The sequence below is a fragment of the Trachypithecus francoisi genome, unplaced genomic scaffold, assembly GCF_009764315.1.
Source record: "Trachypithecus francoisi isolate TF-2019V2 unplaced genomic scaffold, Tfra_2.0 Contig00089, whole genome shotgun sequence".
NCBI lineage: Eukaryota > Metazoa > Chordata > Mammalia > Primates > Cercopithecidae > Trachypithecus > Trachypithecus francoisi.
The window spans coordinates 169,416-186,709 of NW_022680470.1; the positions used below are offsets into that span (position 1 = coordinate 169,416).

The 17,294-nt window shown below is 48.7% G+C and overlaps 1 protein-coding gene across 9 annotated transcripts in view; it reads left to right on the forward strand.

The window, feature by feature from the left end:
• Nucleotides 1–430: 430 nt before the first annotated feature.
• The window catches only part of CYFIP1 (cytoplasmic FMR1 interacting protein 1), a 114,003-nt gene continuing 97,139 nt past the window's right edge, over nucleotides 431–17,294 (forward strand). For 3 of the 9 annotated variants that reach the window (XM_033224603.1, XM_033224683.1, XM_033224942.1), the window contains exon 1: nucleotides 478–603. The gene's annotated coding sequence lies outside the window, so the exon portion shown is untranslated. Of the gene's footprint in view, nucleotides 604–17,294 lie in introns of all 9 variants that reach the window. The other 6 variants (XM_033224428.1, XM_033224342.1, XM_033224765.1 and 3 more) reach the window with 5 other exon arrangements.

Here is a 17,294-nt window from a genome sequence, read left to right on the forward strand (position 1 = left end):
GTTCCGGCAGGTCGGCGCTCGGATTTGCCCCCGGCTCTCGTGGGCGACGGGGCCGCAGGGGCCGGTGGGGGGTCCCCAGCTGGCTCTGCGCGCCGACCTGCCGCTCCTGGAACCCGCCGCCCGGCGCAGGTGAGTGCCTCCTGCCAGGCGGGGCGGCGCCACAGGGCGCCGGGGGCGTCCCCCTGAGCTCCTTCCCGGCGGAGCCCCGGGACGGCGTGCGGACCCCGTTCCTCCGCGCTTGAGCCGGACGGACCCGCGAGAGGACCCCACGCCCACTCCGCCCCGACCCGGTCGTCCCGCGCAGGCTGAGGTGGCGCCGGCCGGCAGGCGGCCAGGGGCTCTCCGCCTGGGAGGACACCTTCGGCGGCCGGCGTGGGGGAAGCGGCCGGCCGGGGACGCCCCGCCGGGAGGAGGGAGCGGCCGGGGCCGCGGCCGGGAGGGAGGAGCGCCGGGAGGAAGAGGCCGAGCCGGGAGAGCCCCCGCCCCGGAGGAAGGGGAGGAGGCCGAGTGTTTCCTGGCGCATTCCCGGCCAGCCCGAGTGACTCACTCGGCCAAGGAAACTCCCAGGGCCCGCCCAGGACCCCCAAGCCGCCGCGGACCCAGGTGAGAAACCCCGCTCGCCCGCGCCCGCCCGGCGGCCTCCGTGGGGTTCGAGTCCCCCTCGGAACCTGGGCCGGCCAGGGCGGCGGCGGAGCTGGGACGGAGTCCCCCACCCCGGCGGCGCGGCCTCCCCGGCGGCGCGGCCTCCGGGATTGCCCTGGTCCCCGCGTCCCCCAGGTCGCGACCCCGGGCTCCCGCGCGCCCCGGGCTCCAGGTCCCCGCACTCCCTGCACCGGCTTCCCGGGCCCCTCGCCCCCGGCCTTTCGGCCTCGGCCCCGAGCTCCCCGCCCCCGCGTTCTCCGCCTTGCGCCCCGGGATCCCGGATTCCGCGCCCCTGCACGTGGCACAGTTCCAGTGGGGAAAGAATACCTTAGTGTTTCACGTTTTTGTTGGAAAGTAAGGAGCAAGGAGATTGCTAATGTTGCGCTAAGGTCGCGCAGCAAGATCTGAACCCGTTTTTGTTTCGTGCCCCTGTGAGCACCGCAGGGAGCCCGGCGGAGCCATTCTGCGCATTCTTGGAGAAAGGAGTTTTGGGCTTTGTTAAGGAGGCGCGATTGTTACGGGGGCCGCACTGTTTCGCACAAGCGTCTCAATTGTGTATTTTGAGGGTGAAATGCGTGAGCTTAATTTGCAGCACATCGTGGGTGTGACAAGAAGGGTGGAAGAATAATTGGGAAACGGGGTTGATGGAGCGTATTTTAAGCTGAGAGGGGCGTCTGGACGGTGTCAGCTCCGCTGTGAAGTCCAATCAGGGAGCGGCTGCTGATTGAGCCCAGCGCCGCATGGTCGCCGCTGGGGACTGAGGCTCGTGAGCGTTTGTTTTCTGGCGGCGCAGGGCGCCGTGGCCGGGCAGGGAACGGTGCTGTTTCTTGGAGTCGTCCGGCGGACTCCGGAATGAGGCGTGGTCGGAGCCGCGGTGATGCCCGGTGCAGGGCGCGCATTGCTGTGCTTGACAGCTTGGTGGCTGCGACAGAGTCCCGGCCAGGCCGGGACCCGCGGGGGCCCCACGCGTGCTGCCGTGATGTCTAGATCTGCAGGCACGGAGCCTGGAAGAACGAGTCGCGTTGTGAGTGGGCGCGGACCGTGGCAGGTGTGCACTTGCAGGGCCAGTAGGAAGCGAGTGCCGGTGCCCTCACTGCGACCGAGGCGCCCTGGAGTCGTGGTGGAGGACGTTTCCTGCGTTAAGACAGGTGTCTGTGCCGCGCTCAAAGAAAATGTACCCCCTAAGTTTGTGTGCGTGTTTAAATTTATTTTAAAATTTACATATAGTAAGATTCACTTTTTGGTGTGCAGTTCAGTGAGGTTTTAACAGATGCGTGGACTGTAGTGACTGCCACTGCTGTCAGGATACTCAGGAAGGCAGCCTCTCTCCTCCCCGCTCTTGCAGCCACCTGTCTGTTCCTCAGTCCTCCTGCTTTGCCCGTTCCAGGATTTTCACATGTGGGCTTGCAGTCTGGCTTGTTTCACTTAGCATAAGGCGTTGGACATTCAGCTATGCTTTGGTTTGTCACTGAAGAGTGAAGATACAAGGGTCTGAAAAATGTGGCTCTCGGATACAGCCTGAGAGAGAGACTAAAATGACAAAGTACTGAGAAAAATTACAAAACTATAGTTCATTAAAAACATTAAGCAGTATGGAACCGTGTATGCTAGAAGTGAAATTCCCTCGGTACTTCTAAGTCGTATACAGTCTTTTCTCTGCGTAAGCAATTTTTAAAATAACATAGCGAGATCATATTGCATATATTATCGTACATTTTTCACTTAATGATGTTAGGTTAAAGATCTTAGCAATCTTTACATGTTGATACATACAGTATATACACACAGATTTCCTTCAATCTTTTAAATAACTCTATAGTATTCTTTTTTTTTTTTTTTTTTTTTTTTGAGATGGAGTCTTGCTCTGTGGCCCAGACTGGAATGCAGTGGTACAAACTCGGCTCACCACAACCTCTGCCTCCTGGGTTCAGGTGGTTCTCCCACCTCAGCCTCCTGAGTAGATGGGATTACAGGCACTTGCCACCATACCCGGCTAATTTTTGTCTTTTTAGTAGAGACGGCGTTTTGCCATGTTGCCCAGGCTGGTCTTAAACTCCTGACCTCAAGTGATCCACCCGCCTCAGCCTCCCAAAGTGCTGGGATTACAGGCATGAGCCACTGTGCCCGGCCAAATGACTATAGTATTCTGTAGTGTGGATGTTTCATAATTTTATCAGCCTCCTGTTAATTGACATTATAGTTATTTACTGTTTTTCACCACTACAGTCAGTGCTTGTGTCTGTATCTTTGTACACATACTCAAGTTTATAATGCTAAAGGTGACTTTGGGTTTAAATAATAGCTAAATTCTTTTCTTTTCTTTCTTTTCTTTTCTCCCCCCCCGCTTTTTTTTGAGATGGGGTTTTGCTGTTGTCGCCCAGGCTGGAGTACAGTGGTGTGATCTCGGCTCACTGCAAACTCCGCCTCCTGGGTTCAAGGAATTCTCCTGCCCCAGCCTCCCGAGTAGCTGGGATTATAGGTGCCTGCCACCACACCCGGCTAATTTTTGTATTTTTAGTAGAGACAGGGTTTTGCCATGTTGGCCAGGCTGGTCTCAAACTCCTGATCTCAGGTGATCCACCCACCTTGGCCTCCCAACGTGCTGGGATTACAGGCGTGAGCCACCGCGCCCGGCCAAAACATACTTTATAGTGTGAAGTTTTAACTAACGTGTCCAAGCTATTCTCATTGTTTTTCCTATTAAAATTTAGCCAGCCTTTAGAGGCCATAGATAAAGCATGGATTAATTACATTGACATAATTTAAAAACCTTATTTTAGCCAGTGCAATAATATCAGACAAAGAAGTAAAAGGCATACAGATTGGAAAGGGAGAATTGTCCCTATTTGCTGACAACATGATTATCTACATAGAAAATCCAAGGAATCTATGAAAAAGCTACTAGAACTAATTAATGAGGTTAGCAAGGTTACAAGACACAAAGTCAACACACAGAAGGCGACCTTATTTTTCTTTTCAACTCTTGTTGCCAGGCTAGAGTGCAATGGTGCGATCTTGGCTCACCGCAACCTCTGCCTCCCGGGTTCAAGTGATTCTCCTGCCTCAGCCTTCTAAGCAGCGGGATCACAGGCATGTGCCACCACGCCTGGCTAATTTTGTTTTTTTAGTAGAGAGGGGGTTTCTCCATGTTGGTCAGGCTGGTCAGGAACTCCCAACCTCAGGTGATCCGCCCACCTCAGCCTCCCAAAGTGCTGGCATCACAAGTGTGAGCCACCGCGCCTGCCCTGGAGACCTTATTTCTACATATAGCAGTGCCCCTTATCCGTGGGGAGATACTTGCAAAGTCAACACTATACAAGCTGACCTTATATCTGTTTACAACAGTCCCTGTTATCCATGGAGGATACGTTCCAACGGATGCCCAGAACCTCCGGTAAGACAGAACCTTTTGTGTACTGTGCTTTTTTTCCCTCTACATCTATGCCTATGATAAAGCGTAATTTATAAACTAGGCACAGAAAGAGACTAACAACAATAACTGTTCATAATATAGAATAATTATATACTGAAAAAAGTTACATAAATGTGTTCTCTCTTTCAAAATGTCTCTTTGTATGCACTCACCTATTTTTGGAGGGCAGTTGACTACAGGCAGCTGTAACTGGGGAAACAGAAATTGCAGATAATGAAAGTACAGATAAGTGGGGACTACTATACTAGCAATGTACAATTAGAAAGTTAAATTTGGCCCAGTGCAGTGGCTCACGCCTGTAATCCCAGCACTTTGGGAGGCCAAGGTAGGTGGATCACGAGGTCAGGAGTTTGAGACCAGCCTGGCCAACATAGTGAAACCCTGTCTCTACTAAAAATACAAAAATTATCTGGGCATGGTGGCGTGTGCCTGTAGTCCCAGCTACTCACGAGACTGAAGCAGGAGAATCGCCTGAACCCGGGAGGCGGAGGTTGTGGTGAGCCGAGATCGCGCCACTGCACTCCAGCCTGGGCAACAGAGCGAGACTGTCTCAAAAAAAAAAAAGAAAGTTAAATTTAAAAGCACACCATTTCATTTGCTTCAAAAGAATCAAATACTTAGGTATACATCGAATAAGACTTACAGGATCCATATGCTGAAGATGAGAGAAATCAGAGATCATTTAAGTAAGTGGGGGACATACCATGGTCAGTGGTTGGAACACACTCAACATGGTAAAGACATCCGTTCTCTTCATATTAATCCATACATTTAACCCAATTCCAATTTTAAAATATTAGCATGCTTTAAAAACAAAAATTTTAAACAATTTTGTTTATTGAGGTATAATGTACCTAATTTGTAAAATTCACCTACTTTTAAGTATATGGTTGGCTGACCTGTGAACAGGGGGGTTTAGGGATGCCAACTCCCTGTGCAGTTGAAAATCCGAGTGTAACTTTTTTTTATTTTTTGAGAAGGAGTTTCGCTCTTGTTGCCTAGGCTAGAGTGCAATAACACGATCTTGGCTCACTGCAACCTCTGCCTCCCCGGTTTAAGCCATTCTCCTGCTTCAGCCTCCCAAGTAGCTGGGATTACAGGCGTGCGCCACCACGCCCGGCTAATTTTGTGTTTTTAGTAGCTACGGGGTTTCACCATGTTGGTCAGGCTGGTCTCGACCTCCTGACCTCAGGTGATCCGCCCGCCTCTGTCTCCCAGAATGCTGGGACTACAGGCGCCCGCCACCATGCCTGGATAATTTTGTTTTTTTTTTTTTTTTTTTTTTTTTAGTAGAGATGGGGTTTCACTGTGTTAGCCAGGATGGTCTCTATCTCCTGACCTTGTGATCCGCCTGCCTTGGCCTCCCAAAATGCTGGGATGACAGGCATGAGCTACCACGCCCGGCCTTTTTTTTTTTTTTTTTGAGAGGTATCTCTCTGTCGCCCAGGCTGTGGAGAGCAGTGGTGTGATCTCGGCTCACTGCAACCTTCGCCTAACCAGGTTCAAGAGATTCTCCTGCCTCAGCCTCCTGAGTAGCTGGGATTACAGGCGCCCACCACCATGCCCGGCTAATTTTGTATTTTTAGTAGAGACGGAATTTCACTATGTTGGCCAGGCTGAACGAGTATAACTTTTGACTTCCCAAAAGTTAAAACTACGAATAGCCTGCTGTTGACCAGAAACCTTACCGATAACATATGATTAACACAGATTTTGTAAGTTATGTGTATTACATACTGTGTTCTCATAATAAAGTAAGCTAGAGAAAAGAAAATGTTAAGAAAATCATGAGGAAGAGAAAATAAACTGACTACTCATCACGTGGAAGTGGATCATCAGCAAGGTCTCCATCCTCAGTGAGCAGGCCGAGGAGGAGGAAGTGGACGGGTTGGTTTTGCTGTTTTGGGGGTGGCAGAGGGAGAAGTGGAGGAGGTGGAAGGGGGGCTAGAGAGGCAGGCATACTCCGTGTGACTTTTACTGGAAAAAGTCTGCAAATCAGTGGACCCGCATGGTTCAAACACGTGTTGTTTCGGGGACAACTGTACAATAATTTTTAGACGATTTCTGGAGCTGTGCAGCCATCACCATAATCCAGTTTTTGTTTGTTTGAGACAGGGTCTCAGTCTGTCACCCAGGCTGGAGTGCAGTGGTGTGATCTCAGTTCACTGCAATCTCCGCCTCCCGGGTTCAAGTGATTCTCATGCCTCAGCTTCCCAAGTACCTGGGATTACAGGAGGTGCCACCAAGCCCGACTACTTTGTTTGCATTTTTAGTAGAGATGGGGTTTCACCATGTAGGCCAGGCCAGTCTCGAACGCCTGACCTCAAGGGATCCACCTGCCTCAGCCTCCCAGTACTGGGATTACAGGGATGAGCCATCGTGTCTGGCCTGTTTTTGTTTTTTTAATTTTAATTATTTTTTAAAATGGAGATGGGGTATCATTATGTTGCCCAGGCTGGTCTTGAACTCCTGGGCTCAAGCAATCCTCCTTTCCTCCCGAAAGTGCTAGGATTACAGATGTGAGCCACCATGCCCGGCCTTGCTCATCTGTTGATGGACAGGTTGATTCTGTGTCTTGGCAGTTGTGAAAGATGCTGCAATAAACACAGGGTGCAGATCTCTCTTGGACTTCATTTCTGTTGGATATATACCCAATAGTGGTGTTGCCGGGTCATGTGGTACTTCTATTTTTAATATTTTGAGGAACCCCTGGCACTGTTTTCCCTAATAGTTATACTGATTTACATCCCCACCAACAGTGTACAAGGGTTTCCTTTTCTCCACACCCTGGACCACACTTACTATCTTTTGTCTTTTTGACAAGAGCCAGTCTAACAGGTGTGAGGTGATAGCGCATTGTGGTTTTGATTTGGATTCCCTGATGATTAGCGATGTTGAGCGTTTTTTCATGTACCTGTTGGCCACTTGTACACCTTCTTTTGAGAAATATCCATTCAGATCTTTTACTATTGAGTTGTTTGAATTCTTTGTATATTTTTGTTGTTAATCCCTTATTAGTTGTTTGCAAATATTTTCTTGCATTCTGTAGATGATCACTTTACTCTGTTGACTGATTTCTTTGTGCAGAACCTTTTTCGTTTGCTGTGATCCCATTTGTCTATTTTTTCTTTTGTGGCCTTTGCTTTTGAGGCTTTATTTCCTCAAAATAAGCTAGGCACAGAAAGATAAGTATGCATGATCCCACTCACGTGTGGAACCTGGAAACGCTGATGTCACAGGACAGAGCAGAATGCTGGTTACCAGAGGCTGGGGTGTCTGGCGGAAGGGGAGAGAGGAAGATGTTGGTCAAAGGATACTCACTTACAGTTAGATAAAAGGGGGAAAGTCCAGAATAGGCAAATACACAGAGACAGAAAGTAGACAGGTGATTGCCTGAGGCCAGAAAGCAGGAGAGAGGATAGGAAAAGAACAGGTGGAAAAACTGAGAATGACTGCTAATAGTTAGGGAGTTTCTTCCTCTTCCTTTTTTTTTTTTTTTTTTTTTTGACAAGGTCTTGTTCTGTCACCCAGGCTGGAATGCAGTGGGGCAATCACGGCTTACTGCAGCCTTGACATTTTGGGCTTAAGCAATTCTCCCACCCAGCCTCTCCAGTACCTGTTCAGGGGTTCACCATTATGCCTGGCTAAATTTGTTTTTTGTTTTTTTTTCTGAGATGGAGTCTCACTCTGTCGCCTAGATTGGAGTGCAGTGGCGCGATCTCGGCTCACCACAGCCAGCCCAGATTCAAACAATTCTCCTGCCTCAGTCTCCCGAGTAGCTAGGATTACAGGCGTGCACCACCACACCCGGCTAATTTTTGTATTTTAATAGTAGAGGCAGGGTTTCACCATGTTGGCCAGGCTAGTCTAAAATTCCTTACCTCAAATGATCCTCCTGCCTCAGCCTCCCAAAGTGTTGGAATTACAGGTGTGAGCCACCACCTAAGTTGTGTATTTTTTTTTGTAGAAATGAGGTTTCGCCATGTTGCCCAGACTGGTCTCAAACTCCAGAGCTCAGGTGATTCCCCTGCCTGGGCTTCTCAGGGATTATAGGCTGAACCACCGCACCTGGCCACATTTAAGTGTTTAATTCATTTCGGGTTGATTTTTGTCTATATTGAGAAGCCAGGTCTGATGTTATTCTTCTGTATGTGTGTATCTGGTTTTCTCAGCACCGTTTATTGAGGAGCCTATCCTTTTCTCATTGTGTGTTCTTGGCACCTTTGTTAAAAATCAGTTGGCTGTAAATGCATGCATTTATTTCCAGGCTCTATTCTGTTCCAATGGTTTATGTGTCTATGTTTATGCCAGTAGTGTGCTGTTTGGGTTAGTACCGCTCTGTAGTTTTTTGTTTTTTTTTTTTTTTTTTTTTGAGACGTCATCTCACTGTCACCCAGGCTGAAGTGCAATGGCGCAATCTTGGCTCACTGCAACCTCTGCCTCCCAGGTTCAAGCGATTCTCCTGCCTCAGCCTCCTGGGTAGCTGGGGATTACAGGTGTGCACCACCACACCCAGGTAATTTTTGTATTTTTGGCAGACACAGTGTTTCACCATGTTGGCCAGGCTGGTCTCGAACTCCTGACCTCAGGTGATCCACCCACCTTGGCCTCCCAAAGTGCTGGGATTACAGGTGTGAGCCACCGTGCCCAGCCTCTGTAGTATATTTTGAAGTCAGGTAGTGTGATGCCTCCAGCCTTGTTCTTTTGCTCAGGATAGCTTTTGCTATTCCAAGTCTTTTGTGGTTGCATACAAATTTTAGGATTTCTTTTTCTGTTTGTATGAAGGGTATGGTAGATATTTTGATAGAGATTGCATTGAATCTGTAGATTGCTTTGGGTAGTATCTATTGGTTATTTATTTATTTATTTATTTATTTTTTGAGGCGGAGTCTCGCTCTGTCACCCAGACTGGAGTGCAGGGGCGCAATCTCTGCTCACTGCAAGCTCCGCCTCCCAGGTTCACGCCATTCTCCTGCCTCAGCCTCCCGAGTAGCTGGGACTACAGGCGCCCGCCACCTCGCCCGGCTAGTTTTTTTTTTGTATTTTTAGTAGAGATGGGGTTTCACCATGTTAGCCAGGATGGTCTCGATCTCCTGACCTCGTGATCCGCCCATCTCGGCCTCCCAAAGTACTGGGATTACAGGCTTGAGCCACCGCGCCCGGCCGGTTATTTATTTTTTGAGATGAGTTCTCCCTCTGTTACCCAGGCTGGAATTCAGTGGTGTAATCTTGGGTCACTGCAGCTTTGATATCCTGGGCTCAAGCAGTCCTCCCACTTCAGCCTCCCAAGTGTCTGGGACTACAGGTGTGAGCCACCACATGCAGCTGCTTTTTATTTTATTTATTTTCTTTTTCTTTTTTCATATTTTTGAGACAGAGTTTTGCTCTTGTTGCTCAGGCTAGAGTGCAATGGCACCATCTTGGCTCACCGCAACCTCTGCCTCCTGGGTTCAAGCAATTCTTCTGCCTCAGCCTCCCGAGTAGCTGGGATTACAGGTATGCACCACCACGTCTGGCTAATTTTGTATTTTTAATAGAGACAGGGTTTCTGCATGTTGGTCAGGCTGGTCTCGAACTCCTGACCTCAGGTGATCTGCCCACCTCGGCCTCGAAAAGTGCTGGGATTACAGGCGTGAGCCATCATGCCCAGCCTTATTTTATTTTTTAGTAGAGACAGGACTAGCTGTGTTGCCTAGGCTGATCTTGAACTCATAAGCTCAAGTCATCCTCCCACCTCATCCTCACAAAGTGTTGGGATTACAGATGTGAGCAGCAGCACCTGGTCTATTATTTCTGTTGTTGCTGGTGTTTTTGGTGTCATATCCAAGAAATCATTGCCAAATGTGATGTCATGAAGCTTTTCTCCTGTTTTCTTCTAAGAGTTTTATAGTTTTAGATCCGATGTTTAAAATGTTGATCTGTTTTGAGTTAACTTTTCTATGTGTTATCTAAGGTAATGGTCCAACATAATTCTTGTATGTGTGGATATTCAGTTTTCCTAACACAATTTGTTGAAAAGCCTATTCTTTTTCCATTGAATGATCTTGACATAATTGTTGAAAATCATTTGACCACATATGTGAAGGTTTATTTCTGGGTTCTTTTTTCTGTTTAATTGGCCAGTATGCCTTTCTTTATGCCAGTGCCACACTGTTTCAATTACTGTAGCTTTATAGTAAGTTTTGAAATAAAAAGGAGTGAAGTCTCCAACTTTGATTCATCTTTTTCAAGATTGTTTTGGCTATTTTGGGTCTTTGGAGATTCCTATGAATTTTTAAGTGGGTTATTTTTTGCAAAAAAAAACCAAAAAACTGCTGTTAGAATTTTCAAAGGGATTGCATTGAGTCTTTAGAAGGCTTTGGATTATATTGTCATCTTAACAATATTATGTCTTCCAATCCTGGGAAGACGTTTTTATATTTAAAATGTGTTTCTAATGGATAGCATATGGTTGGTTCATGTTTTCTGTTTACTCTGTAAATCTGTGCCTTTTGATTTGAGTGTCTTGTTCATTTACATTTAATGCAAATATGTATGTGGTGGGATTTACATCTGTCATTTTGTTATTTGTTCTCTTTGTGTCTTATATCCAGAGAGCTGATGGCCACAGCAGATCAGGCCTGATTTCTAATAGCAAGGTTATCTAATGGAAGGATTTTAGAGCATTCCAGGGACAAGATTTGCATTTGTATGAATTTTTTTGTGTTAAAAGGCTCTTAGAACATGGTCTCAGAAATTAGGGATGTGTTTTTCACTACTGTGTTGGTTTAAGCCTGATGTTCATCTGTGCTGTTCGGCACAAGCTCACTGGGCATTTTGTTTTCCTGGTCGCTCCCCTCCAACTTTATTATGACTGCATTTCCTTCACGCACAGCCCATGCCGCGGGCTGTGGCTCGGCCCTCCATGGGGGCAGAGATGATGCCTGTTGAGCTGTGGCTTCCAGGCTTTGTAGATGGGAATAAGACAGATGTACAGTGATAGCTGCTGTGACCTTGTTATGCCCTGTTCTTTGCTTTCCCCGGCACATTCAGGGATTTTGCGTCACAGGGGAGGGGGAAAAACCCAAACGCTCTGAAAGCAGTGGGTTTCATCTTGAAACCTGATTCCATAGCCAAAATCTGATGCTCAGAGCCTGTGTGGTCACTCCTTGCAGCCATGTTGTCCTGGCCAGGACAGCGGGAATGAGTGTTGATTTGTCCTTGAAGATAGCACAGAAGGAGGTGTGCTTGCTCCGAAGAACCACATAGCCCCACAGCTGCAGTGGTGAAGTTCTGTATTCCATTTGAATCCCCATCCAAAGCTTGACTTCTCAAGCTATTCCTAGAAGGACCAGTCGTCACAAAACCAGTGAGCCTGAACACCACCTGGACTCTTGGCTCACTGGGGCCAGCTGCAAGCAAGTTTAGGTGAAGAATTCAAGGATAATTCAATATCGGAAAGTCTATCAATGTATTATTAGGATAAAAAAGAAAAGTTATGAGATTATCTCACAGATAAATAATAGCATTTAATAAAAATTCAACGTTTATTTATGATTAAAGACTTCTAGAAAAAAAAGGGATAGAAGGAAATTGTCTTTTTTTTTTCAGACATATGTAGAAATTAACAAATGAACACTCCAGATCTTTAAAAAAAAATTCCAAACTCTAGTAAAAGATAAAAACTTACGACAAATGTAGCTGCTATTATGTTAAGGCAATCAAGCCTCCCCAAATTACATCTATAAATTCTCTGCAATCCCAATAAAAACTCCAGCTGGATTTTTTTTATTTTTTTGAGATAAAGTTTTGTTCTTGTCGCCCGGGCTGGGGTGCAATGGTGTAATCTTGGCTCACCGCAACCTCCACCTGCCGGGTTCAAGCAATTCTCCTGCCTCAGCCTCCCGAGTAGCTGGGATTACAGGCGTGCGACACCATGCCCAGCTAATTTTGTATTTTTAGTAGACGTGGGGTTTCACCATGTTGGTCAGGCTGGTCTTGAACTCCTGACCTCAAGTGATCCACCCGGCTTGGCCTCCCTAAGTGTTGGGATTACAGGCATAAGCAACTGCGCCTGGCCTTTTTTTTTTTTTTTTTAAGTTTACCATCCTGCTTCTAAAATGTCTGTAGAAGAATAAAAGTTCACAAATAGCTAAGCCATTTTGAAAAAGAGCAGTGGTTCACACCTGTAATCCCCACTCTGTGTGGGTCTGTGTCCTACTCTCCTTGTCTTTTTTTTTTTTTTTTGGAGATGGAGTTTCGCTCTCATTGCCCAGGCTGGAATGCAATGGCATGATCTGGGCTCACCGCAACCTCTGCCTCCTAGGTTCAAGTGATTCTCCTGCCTCAGCCTTCCAAGTAGCTGGGACTACAGGCATGCGCCACTGCGCCTGGCTAATTTTCTATGTTAAATTTAGTAGAGATGAGGTTTCTCCATGTCGGTCAGGCTGGTCTCGAATGCCCGACCTCAGGTGATCCACCCGCCTCAGCCTCCCAAAGTGTTGAGATTGCAGGCGTGAGCCACCGCGCCCGCCTAATCTTGTCTTATAAGGACCGGGTCCCAGTGGATGAGGGCCCACCCTGATGGCTTCATTTTAACTTAATTGTCTCTGTAAAGAGTGGAGGCATTCCGAGGTCCTGGGGATGGGGCTAAGGCTTCAACACACACATGTTGAGGCACACAGTTCAGTCCATAGCAGTTTCTTTCATTAAAACCTGGGCTTGTCATTATCACCCTTTGATCCTCTGGGCCAAGTCCTGGTTGATGGGGCACCCCTAAACTCTCAGAGCTACAGGCGCCTGCTGCTCTCTAGGGACGCCAGGGCAGAGGGAAGGGGCTGGGGCCTGGTGTGTCAGCTACTAGGGAAGCCTCACTCCTCATCGCTGTTAGAGAAAAATACAGGAGCTCTAGTATTTGCTTCTCTCATTCCGAGGAATCACAGTCACGCATCACTTGCCAACAGGGATACATTCTGAGAAATGCATGGTTAGGCACTTTTGTCGTTGTGTGGGCATCACAAAGTGCACTTACACCCCCAGATGGTACCGGCTGCTCCTCACCTAGGCTGCACGGCAGAACCTGTCGCTCCCAGGCCACACACCTGTGCAGTGTGTTACTGCAGCGAACACTCTGGGTAAGAGTATTTGTGTATCCAGGTTTAATCAACATAAAAATGGTACAGTGATACCATCTCAGCTCACCACAACCTCTGCCTTACAGGTTCCAGTGAATCTCCTGCCTCAGCCTCCCAAGTAGCTGAGATTACAGGCGCCCACCATCACACCTGGCCAATTTTTGTATTTTTAGTAGAGATGAGGCTTTGCCATGTTGGCCAGGCTTGTCTTGAACTCCTGACCTCAGGTGATCCGCCTGCCTTGGACGCCCAGAGTGTTGGGATTACAGGTATAAGCCACCAAGCCTGGCCAGTAATTTAGGGTTTTTTTTTTTTTTTTTTTTTTTTTTGAGACAGAGTCTCGCTCTGTGGCCCAGGCTGGAGTGCAGTGGCACCATCTCAGCTCACTGCAAGCTCCGCCTCCCGGGTTCCCGCCATTCTCCTGCCTCAGCCTCCCGAGTAGCTGGGACTACAGGCGCCTGCCACCTCGCCCGGCTAGTTTTTTGTATTTTTAGTAGAGATGGGGTTTCACCATGTTAGCCAAGATGGTCTCGATCTCCTGACCTCATGATCCGCCCACCTTGGCCTCCCAAAGTGCTGGGATTACAGGCGTGAGCCACCACACCCGGCCAATTTAGGGTATTTTTAAGTAATTTTAAGTTTAGAGTATTTTTAAGTAAAATCTAGCACTTTTTGTGTTGTCTGTATCTTGGTATGTTTATTAATATATGTGTACACACACACACACACACAGTGGAATACTATTCAGCCTTTAAAAAGAAGGAAATAGAATGGGGGTTGCTGCAAATAACCCATCTGGGCAGGCAGACAGGGCTGGGGTTGGAGTCCATCTCCTCCCATTTCTCGGCTCTGTGAATTTGGGCAAATCATTTTCTCTGGCCCTCAATTTCGCCATCTCTAAAGAAGGGGTTAAATGAGCTCAGACACCCCAAGGCTTCACGAAGTGCAAGCGGCTGAGATGTGCTGGTGTTAAAGGTGGTTGAGGACAGGGTGGGGTCCTTTTATCCCGGAGGGAACGTGGAGCCCTGTGTCTGAGGTGCCCGTGGCATCTTTGCTGGTTGCACTTGGTTCCCGACTCCCCGGGGAGCTGCCAGGCAGGGGAAACTGCCCTCCTGGCCTGGGGCACCGTGGCAGAGGTCAGCCAAAGGCTGAGACCTGCCTTCTTGCTGGGGCTGGAGGCTGCCTCCTGCCTTCTAGGCTGCAGAGTCTGCTGGCGGGGCTGCCGAGTGCGTGTGTGTGTGTGTGTGTGTGTGAGAGAGAGAGAGAGAGAGAGAGATGAGGAGGCGTGGACTCACTCTGCACGGGGGTGGGGTTGGGCGGGGCTGCCAGGGGGTGTCGGTGTATGTGTGTGTGTGTAGGGGTGTGTGTGTGTGTGTGTGTGTGGGTGTGAGAGATGAGGCGTGGACTCACTGCATGGGGGTGGGGGTTGGGCGGGGCTGCTGAGTGCGCGTGTGTGTGTGTGTGTGTGTGTGTGAGATGAGGCGTGGACTCACTCTGCATGGGGGTGGGGGTTGGGCGGGGCTGCCGAGTGCGTGTGTGTGTGTGTGTGTGTGTGTGTGTGTGTGATGAGGTGTGGACTCACTCTGCATGGGGGTGGGGTTGGGCGGGGCTGCCAGGGTGTGTGTATGTGTGTGTGTGTGGGTGTGGGTGTGTGTGTGTGTGATGAGGCGTGGACTCACTCTGCATGGGGGTGGGGTAAGGTTCACATATTTTAAGCTCGTCACCTGGCTGGGAAAGTAGCTGTTCTTGCTCCAGAAAGGAAAAACAAAAAAAAAACGTCTGTGAAGTGACAGATGTGCAGAATGGCTCGACTTAACCGTTCCACAAGGTGTGCGTGTGTGTAAACCTCTCATTGTGTGCAGTAAGTATATACAGTTTTTATTTGTCAACGGTACCTTAATTTATATAAAAACATGCCAGTCCGTAGTTTCTGTCTCACAATAAATTAGTTTGACCCATCCACAAAAAACAAAACCTAGCTCTTTTGCAATGATCTGAAGCATTCTGATTATAACACTGATGTTTACTTCCTGGCTGACTGGGCCTGGAAGGTCCTTTCTACAAGCCGTCCTTATGAAGGTGTGGTGCCCAGGCGCCTCTCACAACTGGGGGTTAAAAGCTTTCTACCCAGGAGTGTGTGACTGACTCTGGGCAAAACCTTCCTCTGGGCAGACGCGGGCATGTTGCAGCCGTGCTCTGGCCGGTGAGATGGGTTCAGCTTGCGATATGTGCCAGTGTCCAGCCTGCCTGGGGCCATAGGAGTGAGGGGTGACCAAAACACGCTTCCGCTTGGAGAGTCGGGGCAAGTCTGTTCCAGACGTTTCACATTCCTTTCCCTTATGTTCACAAAAAGTTTTCACAGGGATATTTCATTCTTATTTTATTTTATTATTATTATTTTTTGAGACAGAGTTTTACTCTTGTCGCCGAGGCTGGAGTGCAGTGGCGTGATCTCGGCTCACTGCAACCTCCACCTCCTGGGTTCAAGCAATTCTCCTGCCTCAGCCTCCCGAGTAGCTGGGATTACAGGCATCTGCCACCACGCCCGGCTAATTTTATATTTTTAATAGAGACAGAGTTTATCCATATTGGTCAGGCTGGTCTCGAACGCCCAACCTCAGGTGATCGCCCGCCTCTGCCCCACAAAGTGCTGAGATTACAGGCGTGAGCCACTGCTCCCGGCCTTTCTTACTCATTTTAAATAATATCAAACTTACAAAACATTGCAAAAATAAAAATAGGACAAAGAACACAATTCAGACACTTCTCTCTCCACTTGCGGCCCTTTACCTCTAAACACATCGGTGTCTATTTCCTAAGAATGAGGACGTTCTCTTGTGTACCACAGGACGCTTGTCCACTGATGGCCCTGCTTCGAAAATGTTTGCTGAGCCTTGTGCTGGAGAATGTGTTGCCCAGGTGTTCATGTGTAAGAATGTTCCTCACAGGTAGTGACAGCCAAGTGTCCGCAGTGGTGTTGGTTCTGAGCAGCAGGAGACAGGATAGGCAGCCTGGCTTGTGGGTTGTGTGGAATAGCACGCACATGTCAAAATGGTGCTCCAGGAGCTCCGCATGGCAGTGTGCCTGCGTCTTGTGATAGCAGTGGGCATGGCATGAATAGGTCAGGTGACTATCGATGATACACCTTTTATAACAACTCAACTAAAAGATGCTTTTTAAGAATATAAATGAGCTATGGCTGGACATGGTGGCTCATGCCTGTAATCTCAGCACTTTGGGAGGCCGAGGTGGGTGGACCTGAGGTTGGGAGGATCACCTGAGGTTGGGAGTTCGAGACCAGCTTGACCAATATGGAGAAACCCTGTCTCTACTAAAAAAATAAAATACAAAATTGGCCGGGCGCGGTAGCTCAGGCCTGTAATCCCAGCACTTTGGGAGGCCAAGGTGGGTGGCTCACCTGAGGTTGGGAGTTCGAGACCAACCTGACCAACATGGAAAAACTCGTCTCTATTATAAATACAAAGTTAGCCAGGCGTGATGGTGCATGCCTGCAATCCCAGCTACTCGGGAGGCTGAGGCAGGAGAAATCACTTGAACCCGGGAGGTGGAGATTGCGGTGAGCCGAGATTGTGCCATTGCACTCCAGCCTAGGCAACAAGAGCAAAACTCCCTCTAAGGGCCGGGCGCGGTGGCTCACGCCTGTAATCCCAGCACTTTGGGAGGCCGAGACGGGCGGATCACGAGGTCAGAAGATCGAGACCATCCTGGCTAACACGGCGAAACCCCGTCTCTACTAAAAATACAAAAACTAGCCGGGCGAGGTGGCGGGCGCCTGTAGTCCAGCTACTCGGAGGCTGAGGCAGGAGAATGGCGTAAACCCGGGAGGCGGAGCTTGCAGTGAGCTGAGGTCCGGCCACTGCCCTCCAGCCCGGGCGACAGAGCGAGACTCCATCTCAAAAAAAAAAAAAAAAAAAAAGAATATAGATGAGATACAGTTTATGCAGAAGAAAGCAGGGGATCGATGCCTGGGGGTGCGAACAGGGGCTCACTGTGGATCACAAGCAGGACTCCGCTTTTCGGTGTGGGTAGTGGGTTCGCACGTCTTTGACGTCATTAAACATTACTAATTATGGTGAGAGCAGGTC